A 5,905-nucleotide genomic window follows, 5' to 3' on the forward strand; every position below is an offset into this window, starting at 1 on the left:
GTTTTATTATATGTTACCTCCATGTTTCATAACAAAATGGGATTACTGTGCATAAAATTCAAATTGGTACAGTATTAATGGTTTGCTTCATTTGAGAAAGGTTCTCTGCTATAGAATTCCCAACGTATAGAATCTTCACTAGTAGTGGTTTATCATTGGAGAAAAAGGGTCTGACAGGAAGTTGGAAATAGCCAATAGCGAATCTCCAGAGAAGGGAACTCTTAACCACATTCCAAAAACTCACACTGCCATTGTCAAGATAAAGAAACACCACAACCCCAAGAAACTTCTCTATATAATGTGTCAGCAATGGGGAGGTGGTAAAAAAAAAAAAGTGTAAAGAAATTCACACAAAGAGGAGGAATACGTCCTCTGATTCAGGGTGGTGGGCCAAGAAAAGGGTTTGTACCTGAGTTCTCATTTAGGGAAGTTGATTTACATATCATCTGGAGTTGGAATTTCCATCCTGTAAACCACAACTATAACTTCCTCTTTCATGGAAATGCCTCTTACAATTTCCTTAGACAGTGACAAGGGTTGTTTATTTTGGCTAGGCGAAAGTTAAATTTGAACAGGATTGGAAAACTTTTTTTTTTCTTACCTTTTTGTATCTTTTATTTTTGTACTATGAATTAATTACTTTTCCACCATACTGTAGGTGACTTTTTATCTTGTGATTTTGAAAATTAGCTGAGCTTTCATTGTGGAGTTATTAGATGACCATCCAAGTCTTTTTACTTGTAAATTGTCATGCCTCCTGCTTGTCTGGTGCTTCACAACTTGAGCCATTTCAATCTTTTTATTTTCATCGGACTTCTAATCTCATAAAAAATACTGTATTAATTTTCTATTGGTAATGTAGTTCCCCAATTTTAATTTGTGCAAGAATTCTGAACTGATTTCAAAAATGAAGGACATTTTAAAGTAATTCATTAAAAAGCTATGAATATGGAGCTGTATATAATTCATTACTTTTGTTTAATTTTTCACACCTCAGTTGTAGAGTATGCTCAAAGGTGATTTTTACACTGATCTTTTTCCTTGAGGAATTTTTTTTAATTAAGAAAATATTTTAAAGATATTAATGTTAGTTCAGCTATTTTTCTCCTTCATAAGGAATGTGATTTTAAGTTAATAAACAGAAAATCTAAGACAGATGATACCTTTGGTATTTCGATCAATTTGTGTAATTACTTTTTAATTTAAATACTGAATAGTTGTTTCTGAATTTTCAATTTATTACCTGAGTCAAAGGTATATCATTACACATGCAGAATCTAATCCACTAAGTAACATATTAGTTTGAATTTTATTTTTTAATTCAACAATAATATTCAAGAGGTATCATTTCAGTAGGTTTCACTGAAAAATTATTAAGATATGCCATATGTATTGATATTTCATAATTCTATATTCTTATTTTTGGATTACATTTCTGTAATCTATGAGTCTGTACTCCAATTGTGTTAGACTTCCAATTGTTCATCTCATATCTTTGCTTTGTTCCAGGATTTCAGCAGTAATGTTTTCTTGTTTTCCATGGTTTTTATTATTTTTTTCATCTCACTATCACCGTTGTAACTTTTTAACAAACAAAAAAGAAAATTCACTATTGCCCAGCTCAGCATTCTTTACATTTTCAAAAAGCCAAGTGATGCTAGTGACATACAACATACATCATGAAATGATTGATATAATGTATACAATATGGTAATATCAAAATATTGCATAAAATGTAAAATATGTAATGTTATGAAATTAAAATACACTATTATTAAACTGTGACATCAAACATTTTCTATTATTATCATAATATAATAATATAAAACCGTTGGGCTGGGAAGGTGACTCAGTGGTAGAGTGCTTGCCTTGCATGCATGAGGCCCTGGGTTCGATTCCTCAGCACCACATAAGCAAAAAGAAAAAAGCCGGAAGTGGCGCTGTGCCTCAAGTGGTAGAGCGCTAGCCTTGAGCTGAAGAGCTGAGGAACAGCGCCCAGGCCCAGAGTTCAGGCCCCACGACCGGACCCAAAAATAAATAAAAATAAAACCGTGCCATCACTTTCCAACTTCCTTTGTAAAGAATTTACACTTTGTGGAAACCTACACCTGAGCCCCTTTCCTGGTAATGAATGGACTGTTAAATGTCTCTAGAATTTGGGCCAGCTCCCAGAAGCCTCTGGTATGTTTGGCTCCTCCCCTCTCTCACTCATTATAATTAGGCCTAAGAGTATGCCACCTAGTACTATGGCGAGAAAGTAAGTTAGAGAACAAGAGCCCTATTCCCCAGCTGGAAGCCTCCATGTCTTCAGGCAAAAATGATCTCCAAGTTGTCATTTGTCTCAGTCCTGCAGCCATTATTGCCCAAACATGTAAGCTCAGATAGGTGCTTGAATAGCAAGCTGTTGTAGCACAATCTGCTCTGTAGTAGGGGTCCTTGAGATGCCAAGGTACCCCAGCCTCTCCTTGGGCAGTATCCACATAGTCTTCAAGCTTTAAATCTTTAAAATCTGTTGCTTCTTCATAACTTCCCTCTTCCTGAAGCCTGAGAGGTCTGAGGGTCCCTCATCCGCAGGGGTCTGGATGGCTGCCAAGGTCTTGTCCTGAAACTCAGGTGCCTTCATCTGTAAGAAGCAATAGCAGCTCCTTCTTCTCCTTCTCCTCAAAGAGCTGGTTGACACACTCATCTTTCTTCTGATATAGCTCATCCAGTACTTCCATCTCTTTTTATAGAAATCTAGGGACTCTTCAATGGGGCTGATAGGTTTTGACAGCTGGCTGCATCCATGTTGGAATTTATCCACTTGCCTCTAGTAGCCCACTTTTTCCAGGCAGCTTGTAGATGAAGCAGAATTTCAGGGTCTTCTTGGGCACTTGTGTGTCCTGCTTCCTTTCCCGTGGTTTCAACTTCTGGAGAAGAAACCCTACTGCTTCAGCTTTCTCTGTCTCTTGACTACCATATTAGCCAGGAACCCATAGTAGGTCTGTTGCTCCTGCAGCTGCTGGCTAAGCTTCACCTTCTTTAATTCATCAATGGATAAAGATAACAATCCCACCTAGCCTTTGGATTGTCTGTCCTCTAGGACAGTCACAACAAGTAGAATCACCCCCTTTCCTTTTTGCTCACTCCTCCTTCTCTATTGAAAGCCAGAAAGCTCAGCTGGGGCCCATAGCTGCTCCTGCTTCTGTCTGGTGGTTTTAAGGCACATCACAAGTGTTGTGTAATTTTTGATGGTCCTTCTTGGTCCTGCAACTTTGTCCAGCAACTGTGTCTGCTTCTGCAGGTGCTGCGGCAAGGCCTCATTCTTTAAGGTCAGCTGCAAATTGTAGGCCCTGTGCTGTTCACAGGTAGCTCTGAGCTCCTGCAGCTGTTCATGAAGCTCCTGAGATTCTGAGCCACTTGACTCCTTAACTCAGCCATCTCTTTCCATTCTTCTAACTTCTCCTCTTGCTGGTCCAGCTTCTTCCTTCACTTGGAGCTTTGAGTGCAGCACACGAGAGAGCTCCTCCTTCTGTTTCTTAGCCTGTGGAAGGCATCCTGCAGCTGGCCCAGCTGCTCTTTGATCTCTAGGTTATGCAAAATTGTGTATCTCATGGCCTCATTAATATGTAATCTTCCCATTGTCTTGAAGAGCTTATACAGATCCCAGGTCTTTTCCTGCTGCTCCAGTTATCACAGCTGCTCCTGCTGCTTCACATTTTGGAGACTGAGGCTCTAGTTTTCCTGCCTTTGAATGTAACACTGCTTCTCACCTTTCTGTTGCTACTTCTGCAACTAATAGGTCTTGGCTGGCAGCTGTAGCTTGGTCTGAGTTCGTCCTGCAGGCTGCTGCTGGAAGGTAGCTCTGCCAACTGCCATTGAAGTTCCACCATGTTTATCTCTAGGTCAAACACTTATCACACCCATTGCTCTTTCTCATCTCTCAGTTGGTTCACCTGTTGAACCTTGTCTTTCCTCATGGACCTCTCCAACTTCAGGTCCTCTGCAACATGGTCTCTCTCCAGGCTTAATTTGGTCATTAATTCTTTCATGTTCTCTAGCTTTCTCCAGCCATGCCTTCTCTCTTATTACCTTTGTTTATCTTTTGGTTACTCTCTTTGGGTAACGTAGGACTTCTGACATATTGTTAGTTATTCCAGTGTCAGAGGAAAGGATACTAGCAGGAAAGGAACCAGAGGAAGATTCCAGGTCTGCATGATCTTTGGTCTCACCCTTGGTTGATTTACAGTCCACAGTAATGTTTGTTATGAGGTTACCTGTTTTCAGTTTTCGTTTTGTTGGTGTTAGTGGGTCCACCAGGTCAATTCCTCTGCAGATACTCTTGCTGTTATTTCTTGCCTAAAGAAAATTTTATTGTGCATGCATTTCTGGTTTGGTTAGATATCCCAGTAATGGGATAGGGAAGGTGGAGGGGCCACGTTCCAAAGCTTTCTGAAATCACTTCTTGCAATCACCCACTTCCTACAGGATCTCTGAAATTAACTCAGTCACCACATAGCACCTTTACTTCCTTCACCTGCTGGTAGTGGTATGAGCCAATAGAGGAAAATGCCAATGGTACTAGGCAGCACAGAATGTGGATGTGGCCTCGATTCTTGTATCTTATTGTTCAGCTAGAAACAGGTATGCATTGTGGGATCATTGTGATCCAGACACAGTGGGGGAAGTCACCCCATACCTGCTCTTACAGTCCTCACCCATCTACATATCTACTTGGGGAGCAGGGCAGCACCAGCTCCTGTTTGCCCTGCCCATCAAACCTGCCCACTTGGGCTGATAACTAGGATTAGCTCTAGGTGGGTGCCTCCACAGTTGTACTGGAGACTGCTCAAAACAAGGTCGTCCATCCCACAATTACAATCACCAAGTGATCTTGAATGGTTGTTCTCAGGAATAACCACTCAGGATCACTGTCAAAGTCCCTCTTATGCTGGGACTATGGAGGGATCAGACCCAGAGCTTAGGGGATGAGTGAGTGACAGAGAGTAGAGATACTGGATAATGCATCATTTTGCAGTCTATTTCCTCATATTACAACTTGGTCCACATATTTTTACATCACAGAAATACCGTCCAAATAATTTCCATCCAATCCTCCAGACTGCAAGACTGTGCTAGTCCCATAATTCGCTGACTCCTTACTGCAAGTTTCTAATCTGGGTCTGAATCTGTTCCCCTGCCCGCCAGGTCTCTATCCCACACCTAGCATACCATGTTCCCATAAGAGAGAACAATGGATTGAACCAGCCTTTGTCTTCTTAAAAAATTTTTATTGTGAAAATACCATACAGCGGGGTTACAATTACATGGGCAAGGTAATGAGTACATTTCTTATCAAGATGTGTTGGCTCCTCCTCTGTTTCCTCTTCCCATCCTTTCCCATCTCCACCGCCCCCCCCCCCGACCAAAGTTGTAAAGTTCGTTTTTCAACATAACGACTTGTACATCTCATTGTTTCAATGGGTCCACCTGTATCCCTATTTAAACGGTTTGTTTTTGCCCTTCCCCTCCACAAATTATACCAACATCAATTACAATAAAAGCAGCGGTTATGCTGTGGGAGCGGGGCATATGAAACAACAAAGAAATCATCTTATAAATATGTTAAAAACAATCACAAGAAAAAAAAACAATTCAATACTTATAGTGGGGTTCATTTCACCTAAAATCAACTTATCTGATCTTTTCTGCTTGTCTCAGACATATACTAGTTATTGCAAATAAGGGAAACCATGGGACTTGTGTTTCTTTAGGCCTGGCTTACTTCACTTAATATAATTTTTTCCAAGTCTTTCCTTTTCCTAACAAATGGGGCTATGTCATTCTTTCTGATGGAGGCCTAGAATTCCATTGTGCTGGAGTCTACCGGCAACGAAAGGGAATCCTGAATTAGGGGGCGAGGATG

This window comes from Dipodomys merriami, unplaced genomic scaffold (genome assembly GCF_024711535.1).
Source record: "Dipodomys merriami isolate MVZ:Mamm:240054 unplaced genomic scaffold, mDipMer1.0.p SCAF_656, whole genome shotgun sequence".
NCBI lineage: Eukaryota > Metazoa > Chordata > Mammalia > Rodentia > Heteromyidae > Dipodomys > Dipodomys merriami.